The sequence below is a fragment of the Ambystoma mexicanum genome, chromosome 9 (assembly GCF_040938575.1).
Source record: "Ambystoma mexicanum isolate Mex_15411 chromosome 9, UKY_AmexF1_1, whole genome shotgun sequence".
Taxonomy (NCBI): Eukaryota; Metazoa; Chordata; class Amphibia; order Caudata; family Ambystomatidae; genus Ambystoma; species Ambystoma mexicanum.
Genome location: NC_090931.1, coordinates 918,299,331 through 918,326,051, shown reverse-complemented (window position 1 = coordinate 918,326,051; position 26,721 = coordinate 918,299,331). Strand labels below are relative to the sequence as shown.

Sequence of the window (26,721 nt, the reverse complement as noted above, 5' to 3'; positions counted from 1 at the left end):
ATTTTTCCAGATGAACTGGTTTCCGAATTCTTCATGGAGAGCAGCTGTTCTGCATGCATTAATGTCATCTGAACTTCCATCTTGGAAGATACCAGGTGTTAAACACTGCCTCCCGAAAGACAGGGCCGGAGCTGTGTTAGGCATTTGCACTCAGCGAGACATTAAATACATAGTGGGGCAGAAAAGTTCACCTGACAAAACAGTAATGGAGAGAGAGACAGCGAGAGGAAGAAGGAGAGAGAGAGAGCAAGAGACAGTGAGAGACAGAGAGAGGGAAAGGGAGAGAGACAGAGAGAGAGAGAGGGAGAGATAGAGAGGAGAGAGGGTGAGAGGCAGAGAGGGAGAGAGAGGGGGGAGAGAGAGGAGAGAGGCAGAGAGGGAGAGAGGGAAAGAGACAGCAAGAGACAGAGAGAGGGAAAGGGAGCAAGACAGAGAGAGAGGGGGAGAGAGAGAGGAGAGAGTGTGAGAGGCAGAGAGGGAGGGAGAGAGAGGGGGAGAGAGAGAGAGGCAGAGAGGGAGAGAGGGAGGGAGAGAGAGAAAGACAGCGAGAGACAGAGAGAGGGAAAGGGAGCGAGACAGAGAGAGAGGGGGAGAGAGAGAGAGGAGAGAGGGTGAGAGGCAGAGAGGGAGGGAGAGAGAGGGGGAGAGAGAGAGAGAGAGAGAGGAGAGAGGCAGAGAGGGAGAGAGGGAGAGAGAGAGAGAGAGAGAGAGAAAGAGACAGCGAGAGACAGAGAGAGGGAAAGGGAGAGAGACAGATAGAGGGGGGAGAGAGAGAGGAGAGAGGGTGAGAGGCAGAGAGGGACGGAGAGAGCGGGGGGGAGAGAGAGAGAGAGGAGAGAGAGGCAGAGAGGGAGAGAGGGAGAGAGGGAGAGAGACAGCGAGAGACAGAGAGAGGGAAAGGGAGCGAGACAGAGAGAGAGGGAGAGAGAGAGAGGAGAGAGGGTGAGAGGCAGAGAGGGAGGGAGAAAGAGAGAAAGAGAGAGAGAGAGATGTTAGTGCCAGCAGCAGCAAGCAGAGAATCTATTAAGTTCCACAGGACACAAGAGCTTTCCATGGGCAAATAACTCTGCTTGCAGAACTTGCAAGGCCAACCCAGGGGCCACCCGATGGCTGGAAGAAAAAGCACAATGTGACAGCCAAGTAGGGGCTTGCTTTATCTCTACTGATAACGGTGTGACTGCCATCTTATAGGAAGCTAACCCGCCACAGGCTAAACATTCAAACAAGAAGAAAAGAACAGGAACATGTAGGAGTTTTATAAACGTGTTTAGTGACTTAAAAAACAATTGCACCTTTTAGGTAATTTTAATACTAACATCCGAGGTTTTGTATAGCGTCTCATGGAGGAATCCTTCCGCGCCCAAGCACTGTAGGAACCGTTGTTGTAATTATCCGATTGAATAGTACTCAGCCAGTCAAAATATCTTTATTATTTAAAACAATAATAAATGGTTAAAACGCTGTGCGATTCACAAGCACGAGATGTAACAGACACATGTCTCTCCACTCAAAAGACAAGCGCCAGAATGAGTACATCACAATTTAACTAGAAATGAAGTAAAAACTAAACAATACATTAATATCCCCGTCCAATGAAATAAATAGATGGTTATTAAAGAGCCCTTTGGTTGTCCAATATACTGGGCTTGTTACATGTTATTATCTGTTTTAAGTAAAAATGCCCTCTGCATAAGCAACATCTTTGGCAAGAATTGTCCGAAAGACCACACCACAGAGAAAGAGCCCGTAAGAGGTAGGCCGGTCCACACTGCCCAAACACACTCCATCTTTAGAGTGGCATGTGATCTTTTTGCATGGACTGCCCATGGCTGTGCTAATCCCTATGGCCATTTCCATCCAGTTCTTTCCCCTCCCCGGCCAACGCATTTCCTCATGGAAACTCTCTGAGATTGCTGTAATCAAGCTTTAACTTCAGAGTTTGCACTTAAAGCGCCTGCCAGAGTTTTTTTTCAAAGCGGTCTTCTGATAGTTAATGACTTCATTGGAGTTGTTAACATACTGCTGGTGCAATACAAATGTCTTAGCCAGGTCTGCCTTCAGCCACACGATTTATAAGCACTGTGGTTGTCCTTTACTGAAGTCCTGTTACAAACAAGCATTGGCAAAGCCAACCGTTTTAGCTTGTGTATAAGCACCAGCCACTCTTCTCTCCCCCCCCCACCCTCTTATCATTCAGTTGTCTTTGGCTCCATACTGGTAACATTTGATGCATTAGATAAAACTAGCATTCTGTGCACCTTTAACTTTGTAGCTGACCACAGCCTGCTGACACACCCCAGAAGCAAAGACCAATTTACAGCTTGCTCTACACTGGTGTAACAGCCATTCCAAGATCTATCCTGCATTGCCGCCCCCCCAGGTCAGTCCCGTGCCTCCCTTGTTTTTAACCCTTTCTTATCAGATTTTGGATTGTACTATGGCATGTTTTTAAAGTTTTAAATTCCCTCTTCAGGCACTAATAGAGTCCCCCTATCTCTCTCCTAGGGAGACCTATTCCAGGCCCAAGATGAAGGCACCTTGCCGAAACGTCTGAAGGACCAGCATTCCATACTCCACCTGGTCCCTTCAACCTCTTGATTCAGATCTAGACGTCGACCACGTGTTAGGTCACCCTTTAGCCTGGCTACATACAACCTATTGTTATATCATTTATTGTTTTCAGCTTGGTTGTCTTGTATTGAATATCTACACTATCACTTGTCACCATAGGTGGTGGTTACACAGCACTACTCTGTTGTATCTTTGGATATTTGCAATTCAGTTGCTAAACCAGCTATATTAAGGATTGGTTAGACTATAAATTAACCACCCTTAATACACTGTACCTATGTATTTTTCTATCTCTCAAAAAAATCCTCAAAAAAACTACAAATGCATGACTATGAAATGCATTTAACAGCAAAATATAACAAAAGCTGTAACACTGACATGTATTTTTGTCTGAATTTCTTAACTTCATGAGCACTACCACATTTAAAGTGTTTTTGCATATATATGACATGACAGAATAAATCTAGGCCTACTTCAGTCAATAAGTAATCCCCAGAACCTCCAGACGTCAGAGCAGACCCCCTTTGTGTACCGTGTGTATCAGTATTAGGCATTTGCCAGGCACTGCTATTAGCTGCCCATGTACTCGCACCATTTTGCACCTGCTGCCAGCCGTCGGCAGTTAATACCACTATGACAGTTCCTGGCAAGGGCATTTCCCGTGCCCACACAAAAGTCAAACGGTTAGCACTGCCAATGCTTGTTTTCGTTTGCTATTGTTTGAATGCCCCTTTTCGACATGAGCTATTGGGGTTCATGCGGCCATTCTTGCTCAGGCAAGGTATTCACTTTTTTGGGATGTTAACGGGGTGTTGTCAGTGGTTCGTGCCTGGCCGTCTAACGGGGCATTCCCCTTGCAGGAACTATCAGCACAATCGATCCTGCTAATGGGTTTGGTCTCCTTCTGCAAAGTAGGGGATGTGCAACCTTTGGACTTATCAGGAAGATATTTCAGTAATGTTAGTGTTTGCTTTCATATTGCCTGGCATACTAACATGGGGTCCAGGCTCCGTGGGTTCCCAGCTCAGCAAATGGCAATTTAATATTAGCATCATTCTAGGGTGACCAAATTTTAAAGGTAAAAAACCGGGACAGGGCAACTAACATAAAAGAAGGACAAACACTTGAAAGTGGCGGTCAAGGCTCTGCAAAAAACCAGGACGGCAACTAACATAAAAGAAGGACGAACTCTTGAAAGTGGCTGTCAAGGCTCTGCACTTCAGTAGCTTTGGAGTAGAAGGGGTTTAAGTGTTACTTTTCAAATAAACACATACTGTAATTAATTTATCACAAGCTAACACTAGCTTAAGTTGTAAAATGCAGCATTTCTTCTGTGCGAGATTGTGCCTTCCTGCCTGCCAGCTATGAAGACCTACTACCAAAAACCGTGACCACCGCAGTTTCCAATGGGGACATAATCTTGAGAAAGGGGGACAGAGCACCAAATACGGGACGTCTGGTCACCCTACCTCATTGGCCCCCCAGGAAAATGCTTTGTATTACATCCGATCTGGGCGACTTCAGACCTTTGATTTTTTTTTTTTATGTCGATGTCTCCTATTTTAGATTCTATTAATTTACGTAACGCTCTTTTCTTTATTTTAACAAATAGCAGAAAACACAAGAATAAACGGTACCTCTGAGACACCCACATGCTCCAAATCCCATATGCCCGAGGTACGATCATGTGACTCTCTGCCCCAGTTCCCATTCAAGAATATGTGGGGCAAATATTTGCATGTGCTTCGTTTCAGTGGCGATGACTGCACAGGTGCTGGTCCTTCTACAGGCCCACGTTGATTTGGCTATTTGAGGAGTGGGCAAGTCCAGCCCTAAACTGCTTTACTGCTTCCGATACCGTGGGAGCTGAACTCATAAACAATGTTGAGGGCAGATATCAGGGGCAATCTATGAATGAATGTGTAGCACTCGTATAGGTATGCTACAATTCTGGTTCCCCATTCCTTTCATGGTATACGTGTGAGAGATACTGCGCACCACGCACGGCATGCGTAAACATCCCTCAACTAACTGGGCGACTAGGATTGTCTAACAATGGCATACCTAGCATGATCAAGATTAGGTGAGCCAATTGTTCAACACGCCTCGTGTTGGAATGTCCACTGATCATTCAGCACCAGCAGACTATAATAGTACTAACACTGGCTGTTTTTCGAACCCTCCTTTTAGTTCTCCCATGGAGAGGCCTTGAATTTGGTCCAGTTAGAGGAAGAGTTCATAGACGACCTGAGAGACCGGTTTGGCCAATGCGGGCATAAGGAATGAATCAGTAGGTGAGATCACTTTGGATTCAGTTGAAATGATACGTTCATCTTCTGAGAGTAAGATAGCGAGTTCAAGAACTGACCTTGACTTACATGTTGGGTTTCGGAATACGCATGGGCGACCAAAGAACATAATATGGTTCTGGAGACCTGGACGCTAGTACCACGTATACACACAAAGCATCGATCCTATTAAGGTAAAGGGAGTCATTTGAACTTGGCAGGGTTATCATTAACAAGAGGGTATTTGGCACGCATGCGCAAATGCCACCTTTCTTGCTGACTATTTCTGGTCATACTAAACCAATTATGCTGTCAAAGGAGGATGCTAAATTAACTCTGTTAACTCTATGTTGATTATGATTAGTCTGGATTACATATTAGAAGTGTGGGTATTACACCAAGTCACAGTCCTGTGTGCTTGGTAACATTGTGAAATTGTACTGCGGAAATTAACTACTATATATTTTCCTTCTTTTCTCCTTGTTTTTCCCTTCCCCCCCTGTCGGATTATTTGCGCATATTGTTTCTGATTTTAACCCTCCCGATTCCATAACCCGAACGGAAACTCTTTCATAGTGACACTGAATACATGCATTGCTCTGTTGGATGTTGGGTGCTGACGGGGAACACTGTAAGAATTGTATGCATTTTGATGAGGACAGTTAGTTCAGCCTTGACAAAGCCCCTAAGTGGGGGAAGGAAACCATTCCTAATAAATCACTTTACCAACCGATATGCACAAGGGATATCTATGCTGTGATTATTGGAACTATATTTGTTTGTGTTATTTAAGGGGATTCATCACTATGTCATTTCAAAAAAATCCTTTTTGTGACTCAAATAAACGTGACATGACCTGTGTTTTCTGAAGTACAAGAATATGTACTTTTGATGCCACATTGAATTTACAAGTATTGACCTGCAGGCGTGACTGTCAGGCACAGCCAGGCTCCAGCCCTGGGTCTGCAAGAAGGAGAAGACAAGCTTTTCCCCATGTGTGCCCCAAGGTTCGTGAATAACATCCTGCCCCACATCGGCCTCTCTCCATCATTCCTGCAATTCCATGGAGCACTCAGGACCCATATCGGTCAGGACAATTTACACCCCGGAAACACCTGCATTTACAGCTCCTGGGGCTGCAACCCACCCCCGCACCCTGCCCCCACCAAACTAAGTGGACGATTTAAATCCTCCTAATCCTTAGACGGCCCTGCCCGGGATTATGCCACTCTCCGCAGTGCTGCCCTGCTCATCCAGGGGGCTCATGCCTTACAAAACCGATAGACGAGAAACCCGGCAATCAGTCGGCCCAATTACTCATGATGACCGCAAGCACTTGAATGCATTGTCCACATTACTGCTCTGGATACGAGCACACACTTTGGGGGACATTGCCAGTTTGGCGGTAATTATGTACGGGCCTTTGGAAAGTAATGACATTACCGCAATTTTTACAGCACTGCCAAAATCTGAGTTTGACGCAGAGGATTAGCCTTCAGCAGCATGCTGGAGGTGACTCCTGCCCTTTAACACCAAAAATCAGCAGAATTACCGTCAGCAGAATTACCAGTCGTGGTCATTCCACCAAAATCCCCATGGAGTCCAATAGTTTGCAGAAATGGTAATGAACCGCACCATTTGGAATCCGCCAGTAAATCTGCCGGTTGTAGGGCAGGTGACGCTAATCGAGTTTGGCATTAATTCCACGGAATGACTGCCAAACTCGGAACGAGGTCCTTTGAGCCAGCGAATCCGATTAGTTCCGGCCGCATCCTCTGCAGACAAGCAAAGGACACTTTCAGCTGCTCCTGCCCAATCCATGGGCTGCCCATGAAGCAACACACCCAGCGTCTACGGCGTCCAATGATGCTGACTGATTGGATGCGACCGCCAACCAAACAGCCAATGCACCAGGCAACACTCGCTACAGCGGGCCTCACGCGTGACCACGCGCACAGGTACGTGCACTACAGTCCCCTGCATGCAATGCTAAGCCATTTCAGTGAAAGATGCCAAAGTAACACGAAAGTCAGGGCGGACCGGCTTTGCTTGTCACTTTAACTTCGCTGGAAGGATTCTTAAGGGCATTTACAATTGAGAAGATGTGAAAGCAGGCAGAATCCATAGGAATCCAATGCTTTTAGGCCAGCATGGAAATCACACGTGGGCAAAAATACATGCATTCTTGGCAGATGGTTCCATGTATTAATATCCCAGCAAAAATACTGCAATACAAAAATATCGCCATATTTTTGCAGCGATATTGAGCCATGGACCCTGTGGTGCACACCCCCGCAACCTTCGCATTATTTTTAAATGTGTGGGGGACAACCCCGCAACTCCCACTCCCACAAATTATCCCCCCCAAAAATATCGCCTATGGCTTGACAGACGACCATATGTACGGCGATATTTTTGGTGGGGATAATATGTAGGATACCTGGCGATGGAGTGTAACGGTTGTGGCAACGTTCAGTTCATTCCGTGACCCCGCCCCACCTCCCAAACACACGAAAATGCCCCAGAGTAATACGATAGATAGGTAGGGTGACCAGATTTAAAAAAACATTTTTAAAAACAGACAGGCCATAGACATAAATGTAGGACTACCGTAAATACAAATAAAACTGGAGTCCTACCTCCACGTCACCGGCCTTTTGCGAGGGGGTGAGAAGCTGGTGTGCTCACAGGCACACTCCTCTCATTGGGGGAAAGCGCCGGGGAGGAAATAGGGGTGTGAAAAGCCTTTCATGCCCACCATTCGTGCAGAAAGAGTTGCGCCGGGACCCGATTTTGGGATTTTTCTAAATTGGGTCCTGACAAAAACTTGTACCGTAGCTCCCACCCTTGCTAACCCCGGATGTGGTTTTTAAAATTAAAAAACTCCTGGGATCTCGGGACGTAAGGTGATTTCCCCAGACTATCACGGGAAAACCAGGACGTCTGGTCACCCTAACGATAGGTGTAAATCCATGATTATAACTTATAAGCCTATTATTGCCAGAGGGAGGTTGAAAAGTGACCCTCACAGTGTGCTAGCTTTGCAAATTATCCTCCGAGTAAATACTTAAAAAGTCATAGCATCTTCTCCTAGTGTCCATGCGGGGAACAGCGTTCTGTAAGTAGGATGAAAGGAGGGCTAATGGAAAATAGAATGGCAATGTTGACAGAACTGATGAATGTTGAAAATTGTACATATCCTCTAAATCTTTACAGATATACAGGAATTTGTAGAGGGGATGATTGCATATTTCAAACAAAGGACTACGGGAGATTATGAACGCAGAAGAACATGTGCTTTGGGAAAAAAGAAGTGGGGTGCGCTCACATTGTACCGATAAATGTAAAGACGGGAGAAGATGGGCACTAGGTTCTGGACTCCACTTGCGCTTCACTCTTTTTGTTTTATGCTTTTGTTAGAAGTTGTTTGTTTTTGTCTAGCTGCATGGTGAAGGGTGAGTAGAGTTGCTGCCCACACCCCTTTTGAGAGAGACACTGGTTTGTACCCGGTTACCTTGTGCTGTTTGTTGGATTTATATCTACACAAAAGGATTTTACTTAAGTGTGGTTTTATTTAGTGTTTGTGGTCAGCCGACACGTGTTTGGACCCCTCTAGGTCCGTTTCAAGGCTAAAGTTGACAAAGTTAACCACGTCTTTTAGGTCATGGGCCGGAGGTTTCCTGCATGCCTGGTGTTTTCTCAGGAGACGTCCGGCAAAAACACACGGCTAACCAGCAAATCTGCCCCACCAGGCATGCAGGAAACGTCCGACCCATGACCTAAAAGACGTGGCCTAATGTTGTCAACTTTAGAAAAGGACCCAGAGAGGTCGAAACACGTGTCGGCTGACGACAAACGATAAATAAAACACACTTAAGTTAAATCCTTTTGTGTAGATGTCAATCAATCCAACAAACAGCGCAAGATAACTGGGTACAAACCAGTGTCATACATGTAAAGACATGATGTGCCACATTACAGCTATTTATAATCTAGCCTGGTGGATAATATTCCTGGATCATGGAAATTACAGGATAAGAGTGGGATTGCCCAAGTACTTGTTACCAGGTGGAGAAAACCACATATGTACCTAAGGACATAATCAATTGCTGGAATTATATGTATTAAAAAAGAAAAATGTTTCAAAATGCATTTGTATGCAAAAGTGACCACATTTGAACATTATTTGCTCTCAGGTTAGCAACAGCAAGCGGATCAAAATGGATTAAAGGATTGCATAGATCTGCACGTGGCCGGTGGTTTATAGAGATCAAGCAGCTGCGCCCTTCCACTCAGAATACAACTCTCCAGCACAATTTCAGAGCAAGCAAACGTCACGCGATTCAGCAGAAGCAAATGCATGTGATGAAACAGCAATCATGCAGTGGGGTGTGCTGTCATGATCTCTGCTTTCAAAAGGTCAGGGTTTTCCCAACTCCCTTGGAAGCAGATCCATAACCCAGGTTCCGAGTGCCAACCAGTCCCAATTGGGACCTTTTGGACCCAGTCCTGGCGCCAGTGGCACCAGGCTCATAAATATGCCCAGTCCCAGCGCTGGAAGCGCAGGGCTCATAATGCTTGGGTGGACTTACCTGCAGCAGACCATGCTGCTTACTTGCCTGCCAGTTGAGCCTCTGATCCTCTTCTGTTTGGAACTACTTTTCCTGTTGGGTGGGGCTGGAGCCACTCCCTAGATTTAGAACACTGGAACTCTTCTGGAAGGCAGGAACTCTTTTCTTACCAGGAACTCTTTTCTTACTTAGGCGTGGCTGTGGAAGGAGACACCTAAGCACTACAGGAGGCTATTTAAACCACACCCGGTGGATGAATCTTGCTTTGCGTTATTCTGCACCCTCTGCAGCAGGACGCTCATCGTGTCTTCTGCATCCAGTCCTGGGCCTAAGGAAAAAGGCTTACCATCCTGAATCCAGTCTTCAGCAACACCTATAAAGACAAGAAAGAACAGGTTAGCATTCCGGAATCTGAAAGGCAAAGGCTTACCATCCTGAATCCAGTCTTCAGCAACACCTATAAAGACAAGAAAGAACAGGTTAGCATTCCGGCATCGGAAAGGCAAAGGCTTACCTACTCTTCGTGCGCTCCGGAGGTCTTCATACTGCATTCCGGCATCTGAAAGACAAAAGCTTACCAACTCTTCGCACGCTCCGGAGGCCTTCGGCGCTGCATCCGCATCTGAAAGACAAAACAAGGTGCGTTTAAAGACATTGGGGAACTTTAATACTCACGTGCCATTACTCCTTTCCACATCTAATCCAGTGGGTATTCCGGCACCCTGCAGCCGCTCCGAACTCGTACCTGCAAAATAAAAAGACAGTTAGAGCGCATTGTGAAGCAGGCAACAAGCGCTTACTCACGTGCTTCCAGGCGCTTCTATTCATCACACGGGCTCCATCTTCAACTCACTTCAGCCCGTCATCCGCCATCGCCGGAACCCTGCAAAACAAGAGACATCATTACTAAAGACTTTAAAAAGACATTTGAATGACTCGAAACTTACCGTTCGTGCAGTAAACCATGGACAGCAGTCCTCTGAAGTCAAGAGGCCTGCGCTACCTATCCAGTGAAGAAACTGGCTACAGCACCCTGCCCCGAGGCAGATGGAGAGCTCGGCATTCACTTACCTAAGACATCTTACTCTACACGTCAGGCATACAGTGCACAGAGGTCCAGCCCAAAGAGCCAACCGGGTGCTACACATCACCTTTGAAGATACGGTAGTCGCCCAGTCAAGACCGGCGCCTCTGCGAGAATCAGGTGAGCGTTACAGAACGCAAAGCCTACCGCAAAACTCTCGCCCAGGCGCTATGGAAACCTCAGATACTGACCCCCTAGCCCGGTTACTTGGGGAACTAAGGGCAGAAGTGCATGCAACTCGTCAGGAAACGAATGCTCTAAGAAGGGAACTAATTATTTCCAAGGAGAGAACAGACAATCTTGCTAGACAAGTGCTACAGTCACAAGCCGGACAGACCCCGTTACCCGCATCAGGGGCAAATCTTCCTTCAACATCCTCTATGAATCCAGTGCAGATCAACCTACCTGGGAATGTACCTCTGGCTCCGCCCGAGCGATTTTCTGGTGACCCAAAGAGGTTTGCAGTATTTATCAATCAGTGCCGGTTGCACTTCTTATGCCGGCCAGCAGCCTTTCCAACTGATCAAGCTAAAGTAGCTTTTGTACTTTCGTACCTTAGTGGCAATGCGGCAGACTGGTCGATCCCTCTAGTTCATCAAGATGATCCGGTTCTCCATGATTTTCAAGCCTTTCAGCTTAGTATGGAAAAACTGTTCGCAAGACATTCACAGGGACAGGCCTTGGACAATGAGCTTCTTTCGTTGCGACAGGGTAATCAAGACCTTTTGGCTTATATTGCATCTTTCAATAGACTAATAGTGGAAACTCAATGGCCTGAGGACAAAAGGATTACGCTGTTTTATAGAGGTCTACGTGGAGAGCTCAAAGACGTTTTAGCCCAAGTAGTGAATCCCCCACAAGACTGTTCGGATTACATAGACTTGGTCGTTCAAATAGATCACAGGCTGCAGAACAGGAAGGCCGATCGTTCCAAGTTTGATGCTCGAGTATTTTCCAAACCGCCAACTCCTTCCAAAGGAGTAGACTCCGGGGAATCCATGCAAATAGGGGGTCTGAAAGGTCCTCTAACACAACGGGAGCGGGAAAGGAGGAAACAGTTGCAATTATGCCTATATTGCGGAAACTCAGGGCACTTTCTTCGAGACTGTCCGGTGAAACCTGCCAAGAAGGCAGTAGGAGCTGCAGTTACCAAAGTTACAAACTCTGAGCAGGGAAACGACCTCGCCCGACAAGAATAGAGGTCCTCTTGCCGAGTGTAAAAAGCAGTTCCGTGACCTCGCATTTCGTGATACCTATGGTCCTCATTAGCCCTGATAATCCGGATCGATTACATGCAATTGAAGCTTACGTCGACAGCGGTGCCATCGGCAATTATGTGGATCATGAAATGGTTTTGAGGATGAATCTAACTCTTTGTCCCAAGGCTGTAAAGGACGTCATTACTACGGTGGATGGTACGGAGATAGCCTCTGGGCCAGTAACGCATACCACTCAAGAAGTGACGCTAGTAAGTCAAGATGGACACCATGAGAAGATCGTGTTCGATGTGATCAAGGCCCCTCAGTTTCAGATTATTCTAGGAATACCTTGGTTAGAGAAACACAATCCTCTGATCGATTGGCGAGCAAGAACGGTCCAGTTTCCAGAATGTGTCTCTACTTGTCACCCTCCACCTGGTGTTGCACTGGCCGCAATTTCTTCAGAGACTCCCCAGTTACCTCCCGAATACCTAGAATACCAAGATGTTTTCCGGAAGGATCAGGCTAACTCTCTACCTCCTCATAGGTCTTATGACTGCCAGATAGACCTGATACCTGGATCTACTCCTCCTTGTAGTAGAATTTATGCCCTCACCGAGCCTGAGAACCTTCACCTTCGACAATACCTGGATCAATACCTGGCAAATGGGTTTATTCGTCCTTCCAAGTCCCCTGCTTCTTCAGCTTTGTTCTTCGTTCCAAAAAAGGAAGGAGACCTTAGAACTTGTATCGATTATCGCTCCCTGAACCAGATCACCGTTAAGAATAGATATCCGTTACCTTTGATCCCTGAACTCCTGGACCAAGTCAGAAAAGCATGCATATATACAAAGCTGGATCTTAGAGGAGCTTACCACTTGGTACGAGTAAAAGAGGGCGATGAATGGAAGACGGCCTTCCGCACCAAGTATGGGCTATTTGAATATCAGGTCATGCCCTTCGGACTTTGCAATGCCCCGGCCGCCTTTCAAAATTTTATGAACAATGTCCTCAGAGAGCTCATAGATGTATGTGTTGTTGTTTACATTGACGACATCCTCGTTTATTCTTCATCGGAATCTGAACATCGGAAACACGTGAAAATGGTCCTCGAAAGATTTCGTCAACACAAACTTTTCGCTAAGTTGGAAAAATGTGTTTTCAACGTGACTGAAGTTGAATTCTTGGGATTCATATTATCACCTGGCGGGGTGCGTATGGATTCAAAGAAGGTCGATGCAGTTCTCAAATGGCCATCACCATCCTCCGTAAAAGGTGTGCAAAGCATGTTAGGCTTCGCTAACTTTTACCGCAGGTTTATCCCCGAGTTCTCTCGAATAGTCCAGCCCATCACTGCCTTGTTAAAGAAAAATAAACGTTTTGAATGGTCTACCGAGGCGGAACAAGCTTTCCAGGATTTGAAGACTAAATTTATCTCTGCACCAATCTTAAAACACCCTCGCCCCGAACTCCCCTACATCGTGGAAACTGATGCTTCAAGCCTTGCCATGGGGGCAGTTCTATCACAAAAGGACCCGGTAACCAATCAGTTGCATCCCGTGGCATTTTGGTCCCGCAAATTCTCGCCTCCTGAAGTCAATTACACGATTACTGACAAGGAACTTCTGGCTATCAAGTCTGCCTTTAAGGCTTGGCGGCATTATCTGCTGGGGGCCCGACACACCGTTACTGTGATTACGGATCACCGAAACCTGCAATATTTGAAAACCGCAAAAGCCCAATCCTCTAGACAACTCCGTTGGGCATTATTCTTTGCCGAGTTTGACTTCATAATTACCTATCGACCAGGTACAAAGAACGGTAAAGCCGATGCCCTTTCTCGGATGGGAGTGGAAGAACACTTGATCAACCCTAAACCTGTACCAATCATTCCCGAACAAAGAATTCTGGGTGTAATCGCCACAGAATCCATAGAGGAAGTTAAGGATAAAGCCAGGCAACTTGTAACTCCAGCAGGTATACAGAATTGGCATCTGCAAGGAAAGGACTTTGCAGTAAAGGACAACCTATTGTATTTCCAAGAACGATTATACCTACCCAGCACAGATTTACAGAAAAAAGTAATCTCTTGTTATCACGACTCTTTAATGGAAGGTCATCCCGGTATAGCCAAGACCTCAGAAAAGATCAAGCGCTACTTCTGGTGGCCGTCTTGGAAAAAAGATATCAGAGACTTTATAATGTCCTGTGGAGTATGCGCCCAAAACAAGAGTCAAAAGGAAAGACCAGCAGGCCTCTTACGCCCTATTGACATCCCACCTCGCCCTTGGCATACGCTTTCTATGGACTTCATCACCGATCTACCTCCATGCTCCGGATACAATACGATTCTAGTAATCGTGGACTTATTCTCCAAGATGGCGCATTTCATTCCACTCAAAGGCTTGCCAACAGCAGCAACTCTGGCCCGAGAATTTCTCAAAAACATCGTCCGACTGCACGGTTTTCCTTCGGTTCTAATTTCGGATCGAGGTAGTCAATTTATTTCTCATTTTTGGCGAAGTTGCTGTCGGTCGGCTCAAATTGATGTGAGACTATCGACCAGTCACCACCCTCAGACCGACGGACAAACCGAGAGGACCAATCAAACTCTGGAACAGTATTTACGCTGCATGCTGCAACAAACTGAAAAAACTTGGAAAGATATCCTTTGGATAGCCGAGTATGCCTACAATAACTCTGTCCACTCGGGAACTGGGAAAACCCCGTTTTTTCTTTTGTACGGCAGTCACCCTCGAACCTCGGAGTTGGATCCCCTCCAAGATCTTGAAACACCAGCAGTAGACTACCTGCATTCTACAATCACCAAAGCCTTTAAGGAAGCTGTTTCTCACCTTCAAAGGGCTAAAGAACAATACAAGAAAGGAGCAGATCAACATCGGAAGGAAGCCCCTCACTATCAAGTAGGGGATCAAGTCTGGTTATCCACCAAATATCTATCTCTAAAAGGGCCACGCACATTCAACCCAAGATACCTTGGTCCCTATTCCATCACTACCATAGTAAACCCAGTAGCGGTCAAGTTGGACTTGCCCCCGCACATGAAGATACATCCGGTCTTCCACGTCTCTCTATTAAAACCCGTGCAACCTCAAACCCGACTAACCAAATCTCCAAAACCTATCCTAGTGGATGGAGAACTCGAGTTTGAAGTCAAAAGCATTCTGGACTCCAAGATCTCCAAATCTAAACTATTCTACCTAATTGACTGGAAAGGCTACGGCCCCCAAGAGAGATCCTGGGAACCTGCTGAATATGTCCACGCTCCTCGCCTAATCAAAAGATTTCACCGAACATTTCCTGACAAGCCAAAACCCCCGGAGAAGCCCGGTTTGGGAGGGGCCTTGAGGGGGGGTACTGTCATGATCTCTGCTTCCAAAAGGTCAGGGTTTTCCCAACTCCCTTGGATGCAGATCCATAACCCAGGTTCCGAGTGCCAACCAGTCCCAATTGGGACCTTTTGGACCCAGTCCTGGCGCCAGTGGCACCAGGCTCATAAATATGCCCAGTCCCAGCGCTGGAAGCGCCGGGCTCATAATGCTTGGGTGGACTTACCTGCAGCAGACCATGCTGCTTACTTGCCTGCCAGTTGAGCCTCTGATCCTCTTCTGTTTGGAACTACTTTTCCTGTTGGGTGGGGCTGGAGCCACTCCCTAGATTTAGAACACTGGAACTCTTCTGGAAGGCAGGAACTCTTTTCTTACCAGGAACTCTTTTCTTACTTAGGCGTGGCTGTGGAAGGAGATACCTAAGCACTACAGGAGGCTATTTAAACCACACCCGGTGGATGAATCTTGCTTTGCGTTATTCTGCACCCTCTGCAGCAGGACGCTCATCGTGTCTTCTGCATCCAGTCCTGGGCCTAAGGAAAAAGGCTTACCATCCTGAATCCAGTCTTCAGCAACACCTATAAAGACAAGAAAGAACAGGTTAGCATTCCGGCATCTGAAAGGCAAAGGCTTACCATCCTGAATCCAGTCTTCAGCAACACCTATAAAGACAAGAAAGAACAGGTTAGCATTCCGGCATCGGAAAGGCAAAGGCTTACCTACTCTTCGTGCGCTCCGGAGGTCTTCATACTGCATTCCGGCATCTGAAAGACAAAAGCTTACCAACTCTTCGCACGCTCCGGAGGCCTTCGGCGCTGCATCCGCATCTGAAAGACAAAACAAGGTGCGTTTAAAGACATTGGGGAACTTTAATACTCACGTGCCATTACTCCTTTCCACATCTAATCCAGTGGGTATTCCGGCACCCTGCAGCCGCTCCGAACTCGTACCTGCAAAATAAAAAGACAGTTAGAGCGCATTGTGAAGCAGGCAACAAGCGCTTACTCACGTGCTTCCAGGCGCTTCTATTCATCACACGGGCTCCATCTTCAACTCACTTCAGCCCGTCATCCGCCATCGCCGGAACCCTGCAAAACAAGAGACATCATTACTAAAGACTTTAAAAAGACATTTGAATGACTCAAAACTTACCGTTCGTGCAGTAAACGATGGACAGCAGTCCTCTGAAGTCAAGAGGCCTGCGCTACCTATCCAGTGAAGAAACTGGCTACAGCACCCTGCCCCGAGGCAGATGGAGAGCTCGGCATTCACTTACCTAAGACATCTTACTCTACACGTCAGGCATACAGTGCACAGAGGTCCAGCCCAAAGAGCCAACCGGGTGCTACACATCACCTTTGAAGATACGGTAGTCGCCCAGTCAAGACCGGCGCCTCTGCGAGAATCAGGTGAGCGTTACATGTGCTATGGAAAGAGATATCACCTCCTAGTGGAATCCGGTGCGGCAGCGCCGTACTTTGAGTCAGCGCGATCTACCACTAATGGCATCAAGGGATCACTCAGTGCAGTGTGCTATGTAAAGAGAGGTCACCTGGAAGTGGATCGCCTCGGAGTACTTTCAGTCAACGTGCTCTACCACTAATGGCACCAAAGATAATCATGCAGTGGGGTGTGCTATGGAAAGAGAGATCACTTCCTAGGGGAATCAGGCGTGGCAGCGCTGTACTTTGAGTCAGCGCGATCTACCACTAATGGCATCAAAGCATCATTCAGTGCAGTGTGCTATGTAAAGAGAGGTCACCTGGAAGTGGATCGCCTCGGAGTACTTTCAGTCAACGTGCTCTACCACTAATGGCACCAAAGATAATCATATAGCGGGGTGTGCTATGGAAAGAGAGATCACCTCCTAGTGGAATCCGGTGCAGCAGCGCTGTACTTTGAGTCAGCGCGATCTACCACTAATGGCACCAAAGCATCATTCAGTGCAGTGTGCTATGTAAAGAGAGGTCACCTGGAAGTGGATCGCCTTGGAGTACTTTGTGTCAACATGGTCTACCACTAATGGCACCAAAGATAATCATATAGTGAGGTGTGCTATGGAAAGAGAGATCACCTCCTAGTGGAATCCGGTGCGGCAGCGCTGTACTTTGAGTCAGCGCGATCTACCACTAATGGCACCAAAGCATCATTCAGGGCAGTGTGCTATGTGCTATGTAAAGAGAGGTCACCTGGAAGTGGATTGCCTCGCAGTAGTTTGAGTCAACGTGATCTACCACTAATGGCACCAAAGATAATTATATAGTGGGGTGTGCTAGGGAAAGAGAGATCACCTCCTAGGGGAATCAGGCGTGGCGGCACAGTACTTTGAGTCAGCGCGATCTACCACTAATGGCACCAAAGCATCATTCAGTGCAGTGTGCTGTGTAAAGAGAGGTCACCTGGTAGTGGATTGCCTCGCAGTACTTTTTATAAACGTGATCTGCCAAGAAATGCACCAAAAGCAAGGATCGCACCTTTCAGGCAGGGGCCCGGCCCCCTTCCTTCTGAACGGACAAGCGCTGCAACCTAAATTGCCTAAAGTTGCTAAAAAAAAGGTGCGCATCTCTTCATTCGTGTAGCAAAGGGGTTCTACTGGGACAAAATATGGCTACAGTTGGTCCGTCAAATTTCCCTCGTTGCCTACATTGGACATACATGTAATCCAACATACAAACACCCAGTTAATGCAACTGGAGCCAGTGTAACAGGGAGACTGGCAAGGGTTGAATCAGTGAGGAGCTCAGAGAATAACTAATATGCCTATTGCATGACAGGACACTGTCTGGTTTATTGATACAGGGTCTACGCCAAAGGTATGGAATCACACCTGAAGGGCACCATGTCAGCCACACAACCAACAGGGAGGGCAAAATGCAGGTCACACATCAAAAGCCCACAGCACAAATAGTTCCTCGGGAATGAAGCAAGCTGAAGAAACGGTAAGTGGGAAGTAAGCGTATCCTCTGCGTCACCCGTAAACACACTTACTAAAAGAGCAGGACAGCAAATAGCAGCATGGCTGAGAAACACCAGGCAAGGGGTTCTGTCACCGAAAAAACACTGACTAAAAGACCAGGACATCAAATAGCAGCATGGCTGAGAAACACCAGGCAAGGGGTTCTGTCACCGAAAAAACACTTACTAAAAGACCAGGACAGCAAATAGCAGCATGGCTGAGAAACACCAGGCAAGGGGATCTGTCACCCGTAAACACACTTACTAAAAGAGCAGGACAGCAAATAGCAGCATGGCTGAGAAACACCAGGAAAGGGGTTCTGTCACCGAAAAAACACTTACTAAAAGACCAGGACAGCAAATAGCAGCATGGCTGAGAAACACCAGGCAAGGGGATCTGTCACCCGTAAACACACTTACTAAAAGAGCAGGACAGCAAATAGCAGCATGGCTGAGAAACACCAGGCAAGGGGTTCTGTCACCGAAAACACACTTACTAAAAGAGCAGGACAGCAAGTAGCAGCATGGCTGAGAAACACCAGGCAAGGGGTTCTGTCACCGAAAAAACACTTACTAAAAGACCAGGACAGCAAATAGCAGCATGGCTGAGAAACACCAGGCAAGGGGATCTGTCACCCGTAAACACACTTACTAAAAGAGCAGGACAGCAAATAGCAGCATGGCTGAGAAAAAGCAGACATGGGGTTCTGTCACCGAAAAAACACTTACTAAAGACCAGGACAGCAAATAGCAGCATGGCTGAGAAACACCAGGCAAGGGGTTCTGTCACCCGTAAACACACTTACTAAAAGAGCAGGACAGCAAGTAGCAGCATGGCTGAGAAACACCAGGCAAGGGGTTCTGTCACCGAAAAAACACTTACTAAAAGACCAGGACAGCAAATAGCAGCATGGCTGAGAAACACCAGGCAAGGGGTTCTGTCACCGAAAAAACACTTACTAAAAGACCAGGACAGCAAATAGCAGCATGGCTGAGAAACACCAGGCAAGGGGATCTGTCACCTGTAAACACACTTACTAAAAGAGCAGGACAGCAAATAGCAGCATGGCTGAGAAAAAGCAGGCATGGGGTTCTGTCACCGAAAAAACACTTACTAAAGACCAGGACAGCAAATAGCAGCATGGCTGAGAAAAAGCAGGCATGGGGTTCTGTCACCGAAAAAACACTTACTAAATACCAGGACAGCAAATAGCAGCATGGCTGAGAAACACCAGGCAAGGGGTTCTGTCACCCGTAAACACACTTACTAAAAGAGCAGGACAGCAAAAAGCAACATGGCTGAGAAACACCAGGCAAGGGGTTCTGTCACCCGTAAACACACTTACTAAAAGAGTAGGACAGCAAATAGCAGCATGGCTGAGAAAAAGCAGGCAAGGGGTTCTGTCACCGAAAAAACACTTACTAAAGACCAGGACAGCAAATAGCAGCATGGCTGAGAAACACCAGGCAAGGGGTTCTGTCACCGAAAAAACACTTACTAAAAGACCAGGACAGCAAATAGCAGCATGGCTGAGAAACACCAGGGAAGGGGATCTGTCACCCGTAAACACACTTACTAAAAGAGCAGGACAGCAAATAGCAGCATGGCTGAGAAACACCAGGAAAGGGGTTCTGTCACCGAAAAAACACTTACTAAAAGACCAGGACAGCAAATAGCAGCATGGCTGAGAAACACCAGGCAAGGGGATCTGTCACCCGTAAACACACTTACTAAAAGAGCAGGACAGCAAATAGCAGCATGGCTGAGAAACACCAGGCAAGGGGTTCTGTCACCGAAAACACACTTACTAAAAGAGCAGGACAGCAAGTAGCAGCATGGCTGAGAAACACCAGGCAAGGGGTTCTGTCACCGAAAAAACACTTACTAAAAGACCAGGACAGCAAATAGCAGCATGGCTGAGAAACACCAGGCAAGGGGATCTGTCACCCGTAAACACACTTACTAAAAGAGCAGGACAGCAAATAGCAGCATGGCTGAGAAAAAGCAGACATGGGGTTCTGTCACCGAAAAAACACTTACTAAAGACCAGGACAGCAAATAGCAGCATGGCTGAGAAACACCAGGCAAGGGGTTCTGTCACCCGTAAACACACTTACTAAAAGAGCAGGACAGCAAGTAGCAGCATGGCTGAGAAACACCAGGCAAGGGGTTCTGTCACCGAAAAAACACTTACTAAAAGACCAGGACAGCAAATAGCAGCATGGCTGAGAAACACCAGGCAAGGGGTTCTGTCACTGAAAAAACACTTACTAAAAGACCAGGACAGCAAATAGCAGCATGGCTGAGAAACACCAGGCAAGGGGATCTGTCACCTGTAAACACACTTACTAAAAGAGCAGGACAGCAAATAGCAGCATGGCTGAGAAACACCAGGCAAGGGGTTCTGTCACCGAAAAAACACTTACTAAAAGACCAGGACAGCAAATAGCAGCATGGCTGAGAAACACCAGGCAAGGGGATCTGTCACCCATAAACACACTTACTAAAAGAGCAGGACAGCAAATAGCAGCATGGCTGAGAAACACCAGGCAAGGGTTTCTGTCACCGAAAACACACTTACTAAAAGAGCAGGACAGCAAATAGCAGCATGGCTGAGAAACACCAGGCAAGGGGTTCTGTCACCGAAAAAACACTTACTAAAAGACCAGGACAGCAAATAGCAGCATGGCTGAGAAACACCAGGCAAGGGGATCTGTCACCTGTAAACACACTTACTAAAAGAGCAGGACAGCAAATAGCAGCATGGCTGAGAAAAAGCAGGCATGGGGTTCTGTCACCGAAAAAACACTTACTAAAGACCAGGACAGCAAATAGCAGCATGGCTGAGAAAAAGCAGGCATGGGGTTCTGTCACCGAAAAAACACTTACTAAATACCAGGACAGCAAATAGCAGCATGGCTGAGAAACACCAGGCAAGGGGTTCTGTCACCCGTAAACACACTTACTAAAAGAGCAGGACAGCAAAAAGCAACATGGCTGAGAAACACCAGGCAAGGGGTTCTGTCACCCGTAAACACACTTACTAAAAGAGCAGGACAGCAAATAGCAGCATGGCTGAGAAAAAGCAGGCAAGGGGTTCTGTCACCGAAAAAACACTTACTAAAGACCAGGACAGCAAATAGCAGCATGGCTGAGAAACACCAGGCAAGGGGTTCTGTCACCGAAAAAACACTTACTAAAAGACCAGGACAGCAAATAGCAGCATGGCTGAGAAACACCAGGGAAGGGGATCTGTCACCCGTAAACACACTTACTAAAAGAGCAGGACAGCAAATAGCAGCATGGCTGAGAAACACCAGGCAAGGGGTTCTGTCACCGAAAACACACTTACTAAAAGAGCAGGACAGCAAGTAGCAGCATGGCTGAGAAACACCAGGCAAGGGGTTCTGTCACCGAAAAAACACTTACTAAAAGACCAGGACAGCAAATAGCAGCATGGCTGAGAAACACCAGGCAAGGGGATCTGTCACCCGTAAACACACTTACTAAAAGAGCAGGACAGCAAATAGCAGCATGGCTGAGAAAAAGCAGGCATGGGGTTCTGTCACCGAAAAAACACTTACTAAAGACCAGGACAGCAAATAGCAGCATGGCTGAGAAACACCAGGCAAGGGGTTCTGTCACCCGTAAACACACTTACTAAAAGAGCAGGACAGCAAGTAGCAGCATGGCTGAGAAACACCAGGCAAGGGGTTCTGTCACCGAAAAAACACTTACTAAAAGACCAGGACAGCAAATAGCAGCATGGCTGAGAAACACCAGGCAAGGGGTTCTGTCACTGAAAAAACACTTACTAAAAGACCAGGACAGCAAATAGCAGCATGGCTGAGAAACACCAGGCAAGGGGATCTGTCACCTGTAAACACATTTACTAAAAGAGCAGGACAGCAAATAGCAGCATGGCTGAGAAACACCAGGCAAGGGGTTCTGTCACCGAAAAAACACTTACTAAAAGACCAGGACAGCAAATAGCAGCATGGCTGAGAAACACCAGGCAAGGGGATCTGTCACCCATAAACACACTTACTAAAAGAGCAGGACAGCAAATAGCAGCATGGCTGAGAAACACCAGGCAAGGGTTTCTGTCACCGAAAACACACTTACTAAAAGAGCAGGACAGCAAATAGCAGCATGGCTGAGAAACACCAGGCAAGGGGTTCTGTCACCGAAAAAACACTTACTAAAAGACCAGGACAGCAAATAGCAGCATGGCTGAGAAACACCAGGCAAGGGGATCTGTCACCTGTAAACACACTTACTAAAAGAGCAGGACAGCAAATAGCAGCATGGCTGAGAAAAAGCAGGCATGGGGTTCTGTCACCGAAAAAACACTTACTAAAGACCAGGACAGCAAATAGCAGCATGGCTGAGAAAAAGCAGGCATGGGGTTCTGTCACCGAAAAAACACTTACTAAATACCAGGACAGCAAATAGCAGCATGGCTGAGAAACACCAGGCAAGGGGTTCTGTCACCCGTAAACACACTTACTAAAAGAGCAGGACAGCAAAAAGCAACATGGCTGAGAAACACCAGGCAAGGGGTTCTGTCACCCGTAAACACACTTACTAAAAGAGCAGGACAGCAAATAGCAGCATGGCTGAGAAAAAGCAGGCAAGGGGTTCTGTCACCGAAAAAACACTTACTAAAGACCAGGACAGCAAATAGCAGCATGGCTGAGAAACACCAGGCAAGGGGTTCTGTCACCCGTAAACACACTTACTAAAAGAGCAGGACAGCAAATAGCAGCATGGCTGAGAAACACCAGGCATGGGGTCCTGTCACCCATAAACACACTTACTAAAAGACCAGGACAGCAGATAGCAGCATGGCTGAGAAACACCAGGCAAGGGGTTCTGTCACTCGTAAACACACTTACTAAAAGAGCAGGACAGCAAAAAGAAACATGGCTGAGAAACATCAGGTAAGGGGTTCTGTCACCCGTAAACACACTTACTAAAAGAACAGCATAGCAAATCGCAGCATGGCTGAGAAACACCAGGCAAGGGGTTCTGTCACCGGAAAACACACTTACTAAAAGACCAGGACAGCAAATAGCAACATGGCTGACAAATGGCAGGAAAGGGGTTCTGTCACCAGAAAACACACTTACTAAAAGACCAGGACAGCAAATAGAACCCTGTGCCTGGCGTTTCTGTGCCATGCTGCTGTCACCTGAAAACACACTTACTGAAAGACCAGGACAGCAAATTGCAGCATGGCTGAGAAACGCCAGGCAAGGGATTCTGTCACCTAAAAGACCAGGATAGCAAATATCAGCATGGCTGAGAAACGCCAGGCAAGCCGTTCTGTCACCCTTAAACACACTTACTAAAATACCAGGATAGCAAATTGCAGCATGGCTGAGAAACACCAGGCAGTGGGTTCTGTCACCGGAAAACACACTTACTTAAAGACCAGGACAGCAAATAGCAGCATGGCTGAGAAATGACAGGCAAAGGGGTTCTGTCACCGAAAAACACACTTACTAAAAGACCAGGACTGCAAATAGCAGCATGGCAGAGAAATACCAGGCAAGAGGTTCTGTCACCCGTAAACACACTTACTAAAAGGGCAGGACAGCAAATTGCAGCATGGCTGAGAAACACCAGGCAAGGGGTTCTGTCACCCGTAAACACACTTACTAATAGACCAGGATAGCAAATCGCAGCATGGCTGAGAAACACCGGACAAGGGGTTCTGTCACCGGAAAACACACTTACTAAAAGACCAGGATAGCAAATAGCAACATAGCTGAGAAACGCCAGGAAAGGGGTTCTGTCACCGGAATACACACTTACTAAAAGACCAGGACAGCAAATAGCAGCATGGCAGAGAAATGCCAGGCACAGGGTTCTGTCACCTGAAAACACAGTTACTGAAAGACCAGGACAGCAAATAGAAGCATGGCTGAGAAACGCCAGGCAAGGGGTTCTGTTACCTAAAAGACCAGGATACCAAATAGCAGCATAGCTGAGAAATGCCAGGCAAGGGGTGCTGTCACCCGAAAACACACTTACTAAAATACCAGGATAGCAAATAGCAGCATGGCTGAGAAACACCAGGCAAGGGGTTCTGTCACCGGAAAACACACTTACTAAAAGACCAGGACAGCAAATAGCAGCATGGCTGAGAAATGCCAGGCAAAGGGGTTATGTCACCCTTAAACACTCTTACTAAAAGATCAGGAAGGCAAATAGCAGTATGGCTGAGAAAAAACAGGCAAGGGGTTCTGTCACAGGAAAACACACTTACCAAAAGACAAGGACAGCAAATAGCAGCATGGCTAAGAAACGCCAGGCAAGGGGTTCTGTCACCTAAAAGACCAGGATAGCAAATAGCAGCATGGTTGAGAAACGCAGGGCAAGGGGTTCTGTCACCCGCAAACACACTTACCAAAAGACCAGGACACTGAATAGCAGCATGGCTTAGAAACACCAGGCAAGGGGTTCTGTCTCCTAAAAGACCAGGATAGCAAATAGCAGCATGGCTGAGAAACGCCAGGCAAGGGGTTTTGTCACCCTTAAACACACTTACTAAAATATCAGGATAGCAAATATCAGCATGGCTGAGAAACACCAGGCAGGGGGTTCTGTAACCCGTAAACACACTTACTAAAAGAGCAGGATAGCAAATAGTAGCATGGCTGAGAAACACTGGGCAAGGGGTTATGTCACCAGAAAACACACTTACTAAAAGACCAGGACAGAAAATAGCAGCATGGCTGAGAAATGCCAGGCAAAGGGGTTCTGTCACCGGAAAACACAATTACCAGCAGACAAGGACAGCAAATAGCAGCATGGCTGAGAAATGCCAGGCAAGGGGTTCTGTCACCTAAATGACTAGGATAGCAAATAGCAGCATGGCTGGGAAACGCCAGGCAAGGGGTTCTGTCACCTGAAAACACACTTACCAAAAGACCAGGACAGCAAATAGCAGCATGGCTGAGAAACGCCAGGTAAGGGGTTCTGTCACCTAAAAGACCAGGAGCGCAAATAGCAGCATGGCTGAGAAATGCCAGGCAAGGGGTTCTGTCACCCTCAAACACACTTACTAAAATACCAGGATAGCAAATAGTAGCATTGCTGAGAAACATGAGGCAAGGGGTTCTGTCACCCGTAAACACACTTACTAAAAGAGCAGGATAGCAAATAGCAGGATGGCTGAGAAACACCAGGCAAGGGGTTCTGTCACCGAAAAACACACTTACTAAAAGACCAGGAAAGCAAATAACAGCATGGCTGAGAAACGCCAAGCAAGGGGTTCTGTCACCTAAAAGGCCAGGATATCAAATAGCAGCATGGCTGAGAAACACCTGTCAAGGGGTTGTGTCACCCGAAAACACACTTACCAAAAGACCAGGACAGCTAATAGCAGCATGGCTGAGAAACGCCAGGCAAGGGGTTCTGTCACCTAAAAGACTAGGATAGCAAATAACAGCATGGCTGGAAAAATGCAATGGCAAGGGGTTCTGTCACCCTTAAACACGCTTACTAAAATACCAGGATAGTAAATAGCAGCATGGCTGAGAAACACCATGCAAGGGGTTCTGTCACCCGTAAACACACTTACTAAAAGAGCAGGATAGCAAATAGCAGCATGGCTGAGAAACACCAGGCAAGGGTTTCTGTCACCGGAAAACACACTTACTAAAAAACCAGGACAGCAAATAGCAGCATGGCTGAGAAACGCCAAGCAAAGGGGTTCTGTCACCGGAAAACACACTTACTAAAAGACCAGGACAGCAAATAGCAGCATGGCTGAGAACACCAGGCATGGGGTTTATTTTTATTTATTTATTTATTTATTTAACATTTATAAAGCGCTCACACAGCCCGCAGGCATCGAGGCGCTGTTACAGGAATTGTTTGTTTTTCTTAGTTGCGTAATTGTGTTTTTTTTTTGTTGTCTTAGTTACGTATTTATAACGCGCTTAAACACCCAGAGGTTTCTAAGCGCGGACCCGGGGATCGAACCTGTTGTTGCTTCGTGTCGTCTTGCTTCCAAGACGCTCACCCTGCCGCTGAGCTTTCATCCCGGGACGGTTCTGTCACCCTTAAACACACTTCCAAAAAGATCAGGATAGCAAATAGCAGATTGGCTGAGAAACACCAGGCAATGGGTTCTGTCACCCGAAAACACACATACTGAAAGACCAGCATAGCAAATAGCAGCATGGCTGAGAAACACCAGCCAAGGGGTTCTGTCACCCAAAAACACACTTAATAAAAGACCAGGATAGCAAATACCAGCATGGCTGAGCAATGCCAGGCAAGGGGTTTTGTTACCCGAAAACACACTTACCGAAAGACCAGGACAGCAAATTGCAGCACGGCTGAGAAACACCAGGCAAGGGGTTCTGTCACCCGAAAACACACTTGCTGAAAGTCCAGGACAGCAAATAGCAGCATGGCTGAGAAACACCGGGCAGGGGTTCTGTCACCCGAAAACACACTTGCTGAAAGACCAGGACAGCAAATAACAGCATGGCTGAGAAACACCAAGCAAGGGCTTCTGTCACCCGAAAGCACACGTACTGAAAGACCAGGACAGCAAATAGCAGCATGGTTGAGAAACACCAGGCAGGGGTTCTGTCACCCGAAAACACACTTGCTGAAAGACCAGGACAGCAAATAACAGCATGGCTCAGAAACACCAAGGAAGGGCTTCTGTCACCCGAAAA

At 46.9% G+C, this 26,721-nt stretch overlaps 1 protein-coding gene and 1 long non-coding RNA gene across 6 annotated transcripts in view; one reads left to right on the top strand and one right to left on the bottom strand.

The window, feature by feature from the left end:
• The window catches only part of ZNF385B (zinc finger protein 385B), a 1,357,263-nt gene that overhangs the window by 667,013 nt on the left and 663,529 nt on the right, over positions 1-26,721 (bottom strand). The gene's annotated exons all lie outside the window — the stretch shown is intronic.
• LOC138488784 (uncharacterized) overlaps positions 6,644-26,721 on the top strand; it is a 33,513-nt gene continuing 13,435 nt past the window's right edge. The window contains exon 1 of the long non-coding RNA XR_011274716.1: positions 6,644-6,817. This is a non-coding gene — a long non-coding RNA (uncharacterized lncRNA). The remainder of the gene's footprint in view (positions 6,818-26,721) is intronic.